The 15,231-nt window shown below is 46.5% G+C and overlaps 2 long non-coding RNA genes across 3 annotated transcripts in view; one reads left to right on the top strand and one right to left on the bottom strand.

The window, feature by feature from the left end:
• Nucleotides 1–1,266: 1,266 nt before the first annotated feature.
• LOC150044873 (uncharacterized) lies at nucleotides 1,267–3,873 on the top strand. Its single transcript, XR_016533116.1, has 3 exons — nucleotides 1,267–1,307; nucleotides 2,135–2,992; nucleotides 3,789–3,873. It is a non-coding gene; the product is annotated as an uncharacterized LOC150044873 (long non-coding RNA).
• LOC150044871 (uncharacterized) overlaps nucleotides 2,950–15,231 on the bottom strand; it is a 58,018-nt gene continuing 45,736 nt past the window's right edge. Inside the window, exons 5-6 of one of the 2 annotated variants that reach the window (XR_016533115.1) lie at nucleotides 3,756–3,902; nucleotides 2,950–3,331 (exon numbers count right to left, since the gene is read on the bottom strand). This is a non-coding gene — a long non-coding RNA (uncharacterized LOC150044871). Of the gene's footprint in view, nucleotides 3,332–3,755; nucleotides 3,903–15,231 lie in introns of those variants that run through there. The other variant, XR_016533114.1, reaches the window with a different exon arrangement.

Raw genomic sequence — 15,231 nt, 5'->3', positions numbered from 1 at the left:
ATTCAAGTTACATCTGAAGTCTTGTTTGACTCATGCACACTGTTCTCAGCTCCTACCATACCCTTGCTGAATGAGTGAAAATAGGAAGATGTGTGTTCATTCTTTTGGCTGTACCAGAGTTTGAAATCAGGGCCTTAAGCCCTCCATTGCTAAGCCAGTGGAGGCTCCTGGAAGATTTTAGAAGTTGTTTTCAAAATGGGCCTGAACTAATTCATTGCTAAATGTGGAGCTAGAGCCCAGAGTCAAGCCATTTAAGTATTTGGGTTCCACCACCAGGGAAACCTTTGCCCAAACTAGATGTGCCAGGGGCCTGTGGAAACTTCCAGCGTCCTTACTGAAGGTTACTCCTCACAAGAGGAGTAGGGACAAAGAGATGGGGTGAAAGGGCAGTCTTTTCCAGGGAAGAAGGAGTGCAATTCATTTGAAACATTATGGGGGCCTTCAGGCTGCCAGATCTGCCTGCTAGGGCCAAGGGTAAGGCTGGCTCTGTCTGGGGATCTCAGCAGCCCCTCACCCACTCTGCAGTAATACCGCAACTACAGGAGGGGTAGGCGGGGCAGAGATTTTTCATCTTTTCTGATTCAAAACTTCACTTCTCATGTCTTTCAAGACTCTAGTCCCCAACTCAGAAGGTGAAAATGGAGTTCAGGGGGAATTCTGCCTGGTGCCAAAGCTCCAGGTGTTACTTTTGGTCTTGGTGTTGGCCACTCCAACCTTGAATCTCCAAGTACAACCACCCAAAGCTGAGCCACTGAGGATCAAGGGTTGTGGCCTTAAGGGGGAGGACCCCACGCCCCAGGAGGGTTCAGGGACCAGGCTTTGCAGCAACTTTCCAGGAGGGAAGTAGGAAGAACGGGTTTTCCCCTAGGAGGTTTCCCTGAGCCTATCCCCTTTCTTTGCATCCCCAAAAGAAAGGAGCGCTTTGAAGTGCCTTTGCTGTCACCTCCTCCCCCCCAACTAGAAGTGTCCTTTTCCACCCCACTGTGCCAGTACTTAGGCCTTGGCCTTTACATAAGAATATTTTGTGACATGCTGAGCACTATTTGCAAATTCGTCCCTAAGGGGAGGGGGGTGAGGGCTCCCCAGGGAGGTTAAAGGGACTGCCTTCAGAAACCTTTCTTAAAAGATTGTTCAGGCCTGCCATCCTGGCTACTCAGCAAGATGAGATCTGAGGATTATTGTTCCAAGCCAGCTTGGGCAGAAAGCTGCCCACTTCCCAGCCACCAAGTGACTAGGGGAAGAGCTCCTGAGAGGAGTGACCCCCCCCCCCCCAGCTCAGCCTGCAGAAAGGAATGCATTGAATCCAGGTAAGGATGGCCGGGGAAAGCAGCCTGCACTTGGGTTTCACCATTCACTCCTTCTTGGCCATCTTGGTAATAAATATCCCATTGCTTAGCATCTCATATGCTTCGGCTACTTGTCTGAATTTCCTCTTCATTCTTTTTCTTTTCCAATTTCTCTTCTTCTCTAGGGCGTCCCTAGAACTTGATAGTAATCCATCTTTGTTTCCCAGATGGTTTGTTGGCCCCATTTCCAGGGCACGCCCACCGCAAGGATGGAAGGCTCGAGGCCGGTGCACGCACGCGGCCCGGTCAGGGGAGGAGGATAGAGGCCGCGGGCCCGGCTGCAGTGGTGGCTGGCGGCGGCGGTGGTACCCGAGGGCCTCGATGCCTCCACACACGGCTTGTGTCCGCGCTCACCCGTGATTGGTCCGTTTCCTCTCTGACGTCACAGAGGGGCTTCCTTGTGATTGGATGTCCTCGCCGGGTATATAAGGAGGCCCCGTGCGGCTCAGTGGATGTCCGTTATGGCGCTGGGAACTCTTGTGGGGTCCCCACAAGAGGCAGGGGCAAAAGGGGGGGCTTTGTTGTGTTTAATTTTTTTTCTTATTTTTTTTAGAAAAGTTTTCTTTGTTTTATTTCTGCTTTTATTTTTTTTTTGAGCTGATATATTTTTTTAAACTATTCTTGTTTTTCTTAGTTGATATTTGTGTTGGTTTTCCTTTTGTTTTCTTTAAAGTTGTTTTCTTTATGTATTTATAAAATTGTGTTCATAGTTATATTTATATTTCGTTGGTGTTTATGTATGTATACATTTATGTTTCTCTCTCTCTCTTTTATTTCTTTGTTTACAGTTAGCATTGCTATCCAAAATGCTTAGTAAGTGGCTGGCAGGACAGCACCACCCCTTGGCCAGTTCCTCTGATGAAAAAATATTCATGGAACAATACCTACGGAGATCATTGGCCCTGGTGGCTCTGGACATATGAAGCTGGCCCATCCTTACTTCACAGATATCCAGGTGGCTGGGAAAGTACTCCAGATGGGAGACTCATCTTCCTGAATAGCAAATAAAATAGATATCATAAAGTGTTGTACCACCCTCGCATGTTCAGGTGATGGAGGCGGCTGACCACAGCTACCTGGTGATGTAACTGACCACCTGGGTAGACCTTCTGCGAAACTCCCACCGCCTACTTGAGGCTGAAGCCGGAAGGCGCTTCAAACAGACTGAGCCAAAGTATGATGGAGCCTGGGTATCATTTTGTTTTTTAGCATCACGGTTCATTTCCCACTTAAAGGGTAACATTTTATCCAGATACAGATGCAGGTTCTGCAGGCAAAATATAATGTTCCAACTTACCTCTCTGCAAAAGGACAAAATATCATCATTCACTTGTTAACTGACAGAGGCCTATCATAGAACAAATAGAGGGGTACCCCTGGCTCAAGCAAGATGAGAAATGTTCCCTGAGTTCTTGTGAGCTAACCCCCAACAGTCTGGATCCCACTGTTGTTACAGTAATGTCTGAGATGGGCTACAACGGACATGAGATCCACAGATCTCTGCTGGACAGAAAATTCAACGAAGCCATGAGCACATACCTTATTACTCAACAGGACTACTTGAGTCACGAGGCACCAGAAGCGTCCAGGATGTATCACTGCAACCAGGGATTATACCATTTGCATCTCCTTGTCACTGGCTGGAGGTGAGGTTTAAGTCTGTACCTCATTTTCCCTAGTCTGTCTGGATTCATTCCCTTCCATCTGCCTTTTCCCTCTGTGAAAGACAGCCAGTTCACCTGCCCTGTTTTTGTCTGTCTTTAATTTTATTGTCAGGGTGATGTACATAGGGGTTATAGTTACATGTGTAAGGTAGTGAGGACATTTCTTCTGGAGCATTGTTAGCCCCTCCCATGCTTTTCTCCCATTTTCCCTCCCCACCAAGATGTAAATTCATTTCCAACATATTGTCTTGTGATTATCGCTGTTACATGGGTTCACCCTTTGTCCTTGGTCTCATCATCTTGTTGTTCCCCTTCTCTTCCCTGATTCAAATAAACATATATACAACACACCAGGTACCAAAGTCAGATACTGTGACAACAGGGATAAGCCATAAGGGGGAAAAAAAACAAAAGAGAAAAAGAACTTGACATAGCACATTAAAAACAACAACCACAGGGCGGGACTCATGGCCTAATAGTAGTAGAGTGCTTGCCTAGCATGCATGAAGCCCTGAGTTCAGTTCCTAGGTACCACATGCACAGAAAAAGCCAGAAAGTGGTGTTATGGCTCAAGTGCTACCCTTGAGAAAGCACAAGGATGGTGCCCAGGCCCTGAGTTCAAGCCCATGGGGAAAAAAACCAAAAAATCCTCTTGTTTCCATATCCTAGAGTCCATTTTACTTAGCATCTTCCTGTATGGTCATATGTACATATACTCATTATTACAAATGAGGAAATCACCTACCCTGTTTTACACCTTTTCCTCTTTGAATTTCAGCTATGATGACAAATAGTGGAAAAGAAACAGAAAGTGCCACATTGCCTGCAGGCCCAGTGTAGTCCCCCACCTTGGTTCTGTGTCGATTCCTTGCTGCTCTTTCCTCTTGGACAGCTGTGAGGAGATAAGAGAGCTGTCAATCAGAAGAATACACACTCCTCTCAGAACAGCTGCATGAGGAGGGGGATAGCCAGAAGTACTGTTAATACTCTTCTCAGAATATGCCTCTGTGTGTGAGTCCAAGTGAAACACAGGTCAGGAACAAAGTTGTTCCTAAGGAAAGGAGTGCCAAGGCAGACACCAAAGCAAATGAGAGCCAGAAGTCTCTGGGATACATGGATTCTGTCTGAACTGTACAAGAACGGGAAAGTATGAATTCCAAGGGGTGCAGAAGGGAAGAGTGCAGGAGGTTCACACTGCTGTTGTCCAGTGTGCCCAGCAAAGAAATCAGTCCAGCACAAGCAGCATGTCAACTTCCATGGACTTCTTCATGCAGGGTGATTTAGCCAAGGGGCATCTGGTGCTACCCTGGCATACTCTGGGTAAAACAGAGTCCCAGTGAGCTAAAGGGCTACCAAAGCTACTTGGTACTGGGGGTTCCAGCCTGTCCTTACCTATACACTTGGTCATATCACCTAAGCATTTGGCTGAATTCTCTAGCATGGAGACAAAGACTTTAGGTATGTCTATTATGGCCCACAGTCATAGAGACATAGTACCTAGGATAGTTTCCTATTTCTCAAAGTGTGGAGACAGTGGGTGTAGTATATAGAGTATTCCCTTCTGGTCAAGGATTTACCTGCTATTCTCTGACGAAGTTACCCATCTAGGAAGATTGTAACTCTGCATCTAAATAAAGGGAGTATGATGCTTGCAAGTGGTTTTCAGCTTCTTGATTCTGTTCAGTTCCTGTACCCGGCTTAATTTGTGAAATATTTAATTTCCTAGTCACCTCATCTATCCTAATTTCTAGCCCACAGGTAAGCTAAAGTTAAAAAATAGTTTCCAAGCTGGGTGTTGGCAGTTCACACCTGTAATCCTAACCCAGGCACAAAAGTCCATGAGACTCTTATCTATAATGAACGACAGAAAACCAGAAGTGGTGCTGTGCCTCAAAGTATTAGGATGCTAGCCTTGAGCAGAAGAGCTTAGGGACAGCACCCAGGCTCTGAGTTCAATTCCCATGACCAACAAAAAAAGTTACTTTTTTTTTTTTTTTTGCCAGTCCTGGGCTTGAGCTCAGGGCCTGAGCACTGTCCTTGGACTTTCTCAAGGCTAGAGCTCTACCACTTGAGCCTCAGCACCACTTCCAGCTTTTTTCTACATATGTGGTACCCAGGAATCGAACCCGGGTCTTCATGCATGCTAGGCAAGCACTTTAACCACTAGGCCAAACTCCCGGCCCAAAAAGTTAATTTCTTTCTCCTCCTTTTTCCGTTTCTTTCTTCCCACCCTCTTTATTGGTGCTAGGGAGTCAAACCCAGGGTGTAAGCATGCAAGGCAGGCATTATACTACCATCTTATGTATGGAGGCACTGGAGTTTGAACTCAGGTTCTTGTGTTTGATAGGACAGTACACTATTGATTAAGACACATATCAAGTTACTTTTGCTCTCTCCTCTTTTCCAGAGCTTGCCTGGGCTTCCATCCTCTTATTTGCATTTCCCACCTCTAGGTAGATGACAAGTTCATATCACCATTCCTAGCTTTTTATTTCTGGAGATGGGGTGGGCTGGCTGGCCTCAAACCATAATTGTCCCAATTGTAGTCTTCAAAGATGCAAGGATTACAGCAGATGTGCTAGTTTATTATTATTATTATTATTATTTTATTTTTTTGCCAGTCCTGGCCTTGAGCTCAGGGCCTGAGCATTGTCCTTGGACTTTCTCAAGGCTAGAGCTCTACCACTTGAGCCTCAGCACCACTTCTGGCTTTTTTCTATATATGTGGTACCGAAGAATCGAACCCGGATCTTCGTGCATGCTAGGCAAGCACTCTACCACTAGGCCAAACTCCCGGCCCTACTAGTTTATTATTCTTTGAGACAGCATCTTGCTATGTAACCCAGGCTAGATTTACTTCATGATCTCCTGCCTTAGCCACCTCAGTGCTCCATTTACAATTTTGTACCAGTATGCCTGACAGGAACATTATTTTCTGTACTTTCCCTAGTTTGACTATTTCCAAAAAAAAAAAAAAAAAAACATGTTTCTAGTCTTAAAATGTGTATGTCAAGGGACTGAGAGCATGGCCTAGTGGTAAAGAGCTTACCTAGCATGCATGAAGACCTAGATTCTATTCCTCAGTACAGAAAAAAAAAAAAAAAAGCCAGAAGCCGAAGACAGTGTCCAGGCCCTGAATTCAAACCCCAGGACTGGCAAAAATAAAAATAAAACAGATGAAAGCAAAAGAAAACCTACAAACATTTAGAAAAAGAGTATCTTGAATGGGAAGAACTTTGGTTTCTTTTGTGTGCCTACCTCACCCTTCCCCACTTTTCCCTGAGCACTGGGGGCAGCCCCTGGGCCAGGCATGGAAAAAATAGGTCATGAGGGGCTAATAACAGTAACACCACTCTGTGGTGACCACTGCTATCATCAGGTTCTTTGTTGCTTTCTAAGAACTGGTCAACAGGACCAGCGTCCCGCTGTGCTTATCAGTGTGTGTTCCTCTCTCCTCAGCCAGTGCTCAAGCCAGCGGCTCAAAGCATGAATGAGTTCTTATCACTAGCAGAGTCCCATGGAGTGAGAGATTCCCTGAGTGGAGCAGCAGAGGATGTAGAGGCCAGGCCAGGAGTACTGGGGAAGCCTGGCTCAATGGAGTTTGGAGGTGGATGTGATTGTTGTCCAAAGAGAAAGATAGTGCCCTTGGGCTTTTTGTCATTGGATGATTAACGAGGGTTTCCCCATTTTTGAAAAAAAAAAAAATCACAAGTCCTTGAAATCCACACATGAAAAAAAAATTCAGGATGTCTCATAAACAGGAGAGCCTCACAAGGTAGAACTTTCTTTTAGCAAGGATTTATAGAAAAAATAGGGAGAGATGAAAAAATAAACATTTCCAGCTCCCCAGGCAAGAAGTAGGAGTTGAAGGAAAAAAAAAATGGCATCTGCTATCTGCTATCTGTATTCTTTCTGAGCTGGGGGAATATATATATAACTATGATATGCTTCTTTGTGTGTGTGTGTGTGTGTGTGTGTGTGTGTGTGTGTGTGTGTGTGTGTGTACATGCTTGTGTTAGGGCTTGAACTTTGGGCCTGGGTTCTGTCCCTGAACTTTTGTGTTTAAGGCTAGCATTCTACCACTTGAACCATAGCTCTACTTCTGGCCTTTTAGGTGGTTATTTGGAGATAAGAGCCTCATGGACTCTACTACCCACGCTGGCTTCAAAGCAAGATCCTCAGATCTCAGCCTCATAAGTAGAATTGTAGGTGTGAGCCATCAGTGCCTAAGCATTTGCTTTTCACTTTTCTGTTTATCCATTCATGAAGTGTTCACAGCTTTGTACCATTCCAAGGGAATGAGAGGCAGATACAGCCTCTCTTAGGTTTCCAGATCCCTGTGCAACTAAACATCTAAAAGGAGACAGGAGGGAAACCACCTGTGTTTTGGTCTTGTTTCTCTTCAGCTTTTACTTCCTAGTCTGAGTCTGTCTCAAACTCTAGTGGCTCATGCCTGTAATCCTAGCTACTCACGAGGCTGAGATCTGAGGATCAAGGTTTGACACCAATCTGGGCAGGAAAGTCCATGAGATGTTTACCTCCAGTGAACCACCAAAAAGCTGGAAGGGGAACTTAAATGGTACAACATTAGGGGCCAGGAGTTTGGCCTAGTGGTTAAAGTGTTTGCCTCGCATGCATGAAGACCCGGGTTCAATTCCTCGGTACCACATACATAGAAAAAAGCCGGAAGTGGTGCTGAGGCTCAAGTGGTAGAGTTCTAGCCTTGAGAAAGTCCAAGGCCAGTGCTCTGGCCCAGAGCTCAAGCCCAGGACTGGCAAAAAAAAAAAAAAAAAAAAAAAATGGTACAACATCAGCCTTGAGCAAAAAAAAAAAGCTCAGGGACAGCACCCAGGCTCTGAGTTCAAGTTCCATAACTGGCACGAAAAGAAAAAGAAGTAATACAATTTCCATGTCTCCTCATCCATCCTGCCTCACTTTTTAGCAATCCGTAGTGTTTTGAGAGTGGGTGTGATCTCTCAAGGGATTCGTGGTCTCCTTTGGCTTTCAGCTTCATTCGCTGCTTGTGCCTATTTGTCTCATCTGAAGCCACCCAAACATTAATAACAAAAACCCAAACAAGCATTTAAATGTACTACTGCTGAATCTGTTCTTGAGCCTGAGGAAACTTTGCTGGGGCAGGACCAATATGGGTAGATGAGGGTGGTGTTGGCATCAGTATCCGATTAGGAAAGGTCTCTGAAAAATGTTAAAAGCTCCTGCTGCCTTGGTCAACTACTCAGCCTTGGTTAAAAGGGCTTGGGGATGAGCCAATGCTTGGCAGAGCTGGTGTTAGCTCCTCTTTTTCAAGGGCTTATGACACGGTATGTTGACATTCTGACTTCCTGACACTGTGACCAAGTTTGGGGCTCAAGGGCCTAGATGCAGGGATGTCTTAGGTGACAGCAGAGGGTCTCTCAGAGAGCACACATTCCCCCTTCCCTTCCTCCTCCCCCATAGCGCATGGCTCCGTCTATCCCTTCATTTGTAAGAGGCAGTCTTTGGAAATCTACTGTGACCCGGTGTTTTCTCCTGGTCTGGGGCCCAGGAAGCCTAAGTACATCTCCAAGCCTTTCTTTTGGGACTTGCCCACTGAACTGGGGGCGCGGGCTGCCCTGTATTGTGGGATCCTCCTCATGGCTGGTGAGGAGGAAAGCTGGAGAGTCCTATCTGAGCTTTTGTCTCCTGACCCTTTTCTGGAGCTCTAGAGCTCTTTGCCCGGGCTGCTGCCTCACCGGGTGGTTAAAGCCTTCTTGCAGACAAGGCCTATAATTTGTGACTCATGGCCTGTCGCCATGGGTTGGTAAACCACGCACAGGCAGTACTGAGTCACCAGGCTACCCTTTTCTACCAGTCTCCTCATGGGTGCTGGAGGAAGGAGGCCCACCCAGAGCTGCTGTGGGGAGCTCACCCCATTCCCTGGCGGCTGTTTCAGAGGCTTTGAAGCCCAGGCCACCAGTACTGAGACAGGTCAAGAACTCTGTCTCAGGAAGGCCTTGGGAATGATGGGCTCATGTTTCCTCTGCTTTTCATCTCAAATGGGTCAGAGAGGACTTGGCATAATCAATTCTGGCTCAGTGCATGGTTTCTCAAGGACCTCTCTAGAGGCCTTATGGACTAACAAGCCAGGGGACAGCTGAGGGACAGGCAGGCTGCAGACCTGGTGGCTCCTCTGTCACTCATTCAGCTGATTATCATTAAGTGGTCAAAAAAGGAGAAAGGGAGGCCCAGATATGGCTCACACTTGTAATTTCAGCTACTCCCAGAAACAAAGATAAGGAGGATTGAAGCTCCAAAACCAGGTCCGGAAAAAAAAAAATAGTAAGAGCTCAACCTACCCATAAAGTTGAGCACAGAGGCTCATGTCAGTTCCTCCAGCCACCGAGGATAAAGAGCAGGGTTATGGTCCAGGAGAACTTGGGCAAAAACAAAGTCTATTCAAGAAAGAAAGAGAGGATGAGGGAAGGGTGGGAGGAAAGAGACGGAGGTGTGGAGGGAGAGAGGAAGGGAGGGAGGAAGGTTGGCAAAGAAAAAAAAAAGTAAGAAAGCAAAAAGCACTGAGTACATGGCTCAAATGGTTGAAAACCTGCTTAACAATTGTAAGGCCCTGAGTTTAAAACTTTAATACTGAGGAAATGGGGCAAGATGGCAAATTTAGAAATATCTATCATTTTCATTCCATGAATGAAATGAGAAAAAGGGAAATCTGAAGAGAGAATGAGAAAACAAAACTAGAGGAGGTGAAGGGAAGATGGAAGACCATAGAAGAAACTACCACCAAAAAAAAAAAAAAAATCCGCAAGAAGTTCTAAGCTTGTCCCTCACGTCTTGAGAATGGGAAGAGGAAGCATTAAAGATAAAATGTATGAGCGGGAGTTTGGCCTAGTGGTAGAGTGCTTGCCTAGCATGCATGAAGACCTGGGTTTGATTCCTCGGTACCATATTCATAGAAAAAAGTGGTGCTGAGGCTCAAGTGGTAGAGCTCTAGCCTTGAGAAAGTCCAAGGACAGGGCTCAGGCCCTGAGCTCAAGCCCAGGACTGGCAAAAAAAACAAAACAAGATAAAATGTATGTCCCTGTTGACTGTCAATTCTCCCCCACATCCTGCAGGACAGGGATTTGTGAGACTGACTTCTCTGGTGTGAAGAGCTAGCCTTGGTGAAGGAAGGCATTCTGTCACTCCTCTTACCTAAGAGGACAATAGCAAGAAACCATCTTGACAGGATTGCACTGTTGGAGATGAATCCTGGGATTGTTTATGAGAAGCAATCAGAGGTCAATGAGTCATGGGACACCTTGCCATAGAGTTTGAGTGTAAGTTGGTCATAAGAGATGGCTAAGGAAGTGGTTCTATGGCTCAAGGGGTAGGGTGGTAGCCTTGAGCTGAAGAGTTCCAGGAAAGTGCCCAAGCCCCCAGAGTTCAAGTCCCATGACTGACACAAAAGAGAGAGGGGGCGCTAAGGAGAGGGAGAAGTTTCAACTGGTAGCTCAGCTATGAGATGACCGTTCAAGATGCCTGGCCGAGATGGGTGACCAAGGTTGGGATTCCCTGTGGAGACATACAGTGGACGCATAGAAACTTCTCTGGTTGTCTATGGATAGGAACAGCTGGCATGCAAAATGACTGGCAAAAGCACCACTAGGGGGAGCTGGGATGCTGAAGACTTGGGTTGTTGTGAGTCTGCTTTTCTAGCCAGAGATCAGGGTGACAACAAAGCTTTGAACTTGAGGCTCTAAAGCTGGCCCTTGGCTCCGTGAGTTGATTGCTGAGTGGGTCAGAGCGCACTCAGGCAAATGTTCTGCCTGAGCCACGCTCTCAGCCACATCACACCTACACCCACATACATCCACCCCCCCACACCCCCCCTCATCCCTCCTCCTGGGTTGTTTGTGGGCCTCCTTGCCCACTGCCCTCTCCAAGAGTGCCTGCCTGTCTCATCTGTGGCCACTTCCCACTACCCACCTACCCACACACTGAGCACTTCAGATTGGTCACCTCCTCCATCTCCACTCCTCCCATGCACTGACAGCCTCACAAATGCCTCCATGAGCAACAAGGCTGGAAGGACAGAGGACCCATCAGAGGAATGAACGGCAGGTACCTGTGTGGTCACCTAATGCCCTCTGCTTAGCACCTGTCACCCTGGGGCAATTACTGCCACCCAAAGCCAGCCATTCCCTCCTTCTGTTGGGAACAGATCCCCCCCCCCCTCCCCTCTCCCTCTTAGTCAGGAGGAGCAGAAGGGAGGGAGGCATCTCCAGGTCGTATTCACTGCCTGTGGTCAGTTCTCAGCAGGAAGAGCCTAGGAGCTGAACCAGTTCCAATGAATTACTCTCATCTCCCCAGCCAGGAGTGACCCAACCTGTAGCAAAATGTGCCTGTCCATCAAGATTCATGCAGTTCCTGTTGCTAGGATAAATCATGCATGAAAATGAACTAGCACTTTTGGGGAACTTTATTCAGAAAATCATTGCACCAAGAGGGAGGGGGAAATCTAATTTAGAACTTGGTAATTATCACTCCACCACTTTGAGCCACAGCACCACTTCTGGTTTTCTAGTGGTTGGTTAACTGGAGATAAGAGTCTAATGGACTTTCTTGCCTGGGCTGGCTTTGAACCTCGATCCTCAGAGCTCAGCCTCCTGAGTAGCTGGGATTGTAAATAGGAACCATGGCACCCAGCCTAAATTCTTGTTAGTAGTTGAGGACTGCACTTTCCATAAACTCTGCAATTGACATGTTTTACTGCATCCATCAAATGGCATTGAATCCTTAACAGCATAATTCCTTAAGAATGTCATGTATGACAAGCCACCCTGCACACAACAAAAGATCTAATTGTTCACTCCTCTGGGCTCCACAGCGCACAGGAAGTCTAGTAACTAGGTCCTCTTTGTGGATGTGCATTTTTAGTAAGTGTGAGTAAAGGCCAGCTGCAGGAGGAATCCACCAGAAAGACAGACTGGAAAGAAGCCCCAGTTTAGAAAGAAATGCTAGGCATTGGTGATTCATGCCTATAATCCTACTTGTGCAGGAGGCTGAGTATCAAGCCAGCACAGGCAGGAAAGTTTGTAGTCCAATTAAACTACTCAGAAAAAGTGGAGATGGTGCTGTGGCTCAAATGGCAGAGAGCTAGCTTTAGTACAGAGGCTCAGGGACAGCACCCAGAGTTCAAGCCCCAGGAACAGCAAAAAAAAAAAAAGTCTCTCTTGGACTCTGCAGCTCTCAGCCTCTGAGTAGCTAGGATCTGAGACATAAGCCACCAGCACCCAGCTTAAAGCTAATTTTCATTAGGACTGTTGCCACTTAAACTCCAGGCCAATGAATAAACTTTCAAATCTGCTATGCAGACCTGGAAGACTTGGGGAGAAAGGCATTACTGGGGGAAGGTAGGTTGGCCTTCCCCTGGAATTAGAAAGACAATCTACCTTCCCATTTCACCCTCCCCATTCGATTCCATATTCCCTTTCATTCCAGAGGGAGTTCTGGGTGGAGGCTGGGAGTAAAAATGGGGCCCCGCCCCACCCCAGCCCAAGGATGTACTGAAGAATTAAAAGGCTGAATAATTTAAAAGCTACCTGCACAACCACAGGAAAATACAATTATTAATCTCTGTGCAAGGGAAAGCTGCTTTGTGTCTGGAAACTATGGGCAATAGATGAGAGAAAGCGACAGATTTCATATATCTAATTTTCCACATGTGAAGCAAAACACACAATGAAGCCAAAGAAAAAGAAAATACTTGAAAAGCTTAAAAAAAGAAAACCACTTTGAACCAATAATTCTATTTCTGAGGAGTCTTGACTAATGAATTACCCTTAAATACAGAGACAAGGTAGTTTATTGCAGAATTATCTGTGACCGTGAAAAATAAAGCCAGAAAAGAATCCAATTGTTGGTAACTGAGGAGTGTGGCTCAGACCCTAGAAGAGAATAGTGTGAAGTCATTTTCAATGCTATTTCTAAAAGGCCTCTGGGCAGAGGTGAACATTCAGGAGCAATGGCTGGGTGTCAGTCTCAGTTGGTTAGAAATGTGATATTATGGATGTCATGTGACATTGGAACTTCCTATCCACATCTGGGTGGTGGGAATAATGCTAACCACTTCTTCATAGAGCCATTATGAATTTCTTTCTTTTCTTGTCTTTTTTATTTTATTTTATTTTTTTGCCGTTTGTGAGGCTTGAATTCTGGGCCTGGGTGATATCCCTGAGCTCCTCAGCTTAAGGCTATCCCCCCACCCTTGAGCCACAGTAGCCACTTCCAGTTTTCTAGGTTTAACTGTAGATAACCAGTCTCAGGGTCGGGCCGGGAGTTTGGCCTAGTGGTTAAAGTGCTTGCCTAGCATGCGCGAAGACCCGGGTTCGATTCCTTGGTACCACATACATAGAAAAAAGCCGGAAGTGGTGCTGAGGCTTAAGTGGTAGAGCTCTAGCCTTGAGAAAGTCCAAGGACAGCGCTCAGGCCCTGAGCTCAAGCCCAGGACTGGCAAAAAAAAGAAAAAAAGTCTCAGGGTCTTTAGTGCCCGGGCTGGCTTTGAACCTCGATCCTCAGATCTCAGCCTCCTGAGTAGCTAGGATCGGTTGTGAATTTCTTGAGATAAGCAAGCCCTCCATCTTTACCTTTCCTGACTACTGTTACTCCTATATAACACAGGAAACCTTTGTTCAGTCATTCTGCCAGGGTTTCGTGTAGTCCCAGGCGTGCCAAGTACTGCCCAAAGAGGTGAACCTACGGGGTAAATGAATTAGTGACACAGAAGACACAGAACTTGAGATGCAGCGTGAGCACAGACAGGTTAAAAATGAAAAAGATGTCCCGGCACCCAGAGTTCCCATCTGTGATCCCAGTTTCTTAGGAGACTGAGATCTGAAGGTTGTGGTTTGATGCTAGCCTGAGCTGGAAAGTCCATGAGACTCTTCTCGTCAGTAACCAACAAAAAGCCAGAGGCGAAGCTGTGGCTCAAGTGAAAGAGCGGAGCTGTAGCCTTGAGTAAAAGAGCTAAGGGGCAGTGCTCAGGCTCTGAATTCAAGCTCCAGTACTGGGAGGGGGGCAGTGAGGAACCATGAAGACTAGAAGGAAATAGATGAGCTATGATTATTAGCTGCTATTGTCTTTGGATAGTCCACTGGTGATTCTGGAGTTTAAACTCTGGGTGTCACACTTTCTAGGCAATCCCAACCCTTCAGCCCTTTTTACTTATTTCAAGTTAGTCATATTTGTTGTTGTTGGTTGCTGAAACTCGGCCTGGGTGCTGTGCCTGAATTTTGGCAGTCAAGAGTAGCACTCTACCCCTTTGAGCCACAGCACAACTTCTGTTTTTCTGGTGGTTCATTGGAGATGAGAGTCTCATGGACTTTAGTACCCAGACTGGCTTTGAACTGCAGTCTTCAGATCTCAGCTTTCTAAGTGGCTAGGATTACAGGCGTGAGTCTCCCCAGTCTTGCTTAAAGTTAGTTTTTGATAAGAGTCTTGACCATTTTATCCAGGGCCTACCTCTAGAGCCATGATCTTTCTACCTCTACCATCTGTGCAGCTGGGATTCCTGATGGGCTCCACTATACCCTATAGTTCTTTGAGAGAACTCACTCACATGTTACCTACTTCCCATGTATCTGGGATTGCAAGTGTTAACCATCATGCCTGGCTCCTAAATCCATATTTTTTCATTTTTCCTGTGAGAAATACTGCAATTTTTTATATATTTTAAAAAGATGTCACTAATGTCTGTGATAGGTGGTTTGACCAGCTGGTGAACTTTTCACTGGCCCAGGAAACCAAGTTTCCTCCTGTGGGGGCTGAATGGGGGCTCTTGATCTGAGATGGATGCTGGGGTATTTTTTTCTCTCCACCCCAGGAGTCTCTCTTCCCCTTTGCCACCCCCTCCTCCTGTTTGGAACTGCTTCAAGCATACTTCTGGTGTAGCTCCCTCTCTGCCATCCCACCCCCACACCACCTGCTGGTGGGTCTGCAGTTACAAGACCCAACTTTTATCACTCTGGTTCTTCTTCCTGCCTCTTCCCGTGACTCTTCCCACTGACAGCCTTTTGTTCCCTCCCCCTGCTCCACTTAGCATCAAAGCCTTTGTTCACTTGGGTTATGTCCCAGAAAGGGGTCCCTCAGCTGAGGTCATTGCTCTGGAAGGGGTGGGAGAAGGGCTCCAAAGGGCGGGAGCCTTATCTCAGCTACCAAAGCCTGATGGGGCCATTTGAGTTCCTCTCTTC

The sequence above is a fragment of the Megascapheus bottae genome, chromosome 29, assembly GCF_031878675.1.
Source record: "Megascapheus bottae isolate mThoBot1 chromosome 29, mThoBot2.hap1, whole genome shotgun sequence".
Classification (NCBI taxonomy): domain Eukaryota; kingdom Metazoa; phylum Chordata; class Mammalia; order Rodentia; family Geomyidae; genus Megascapheus; species Megascapheus bottae.
This window is presented reverse-complemented; position numbering and strand designations above follow the sequence as displayed.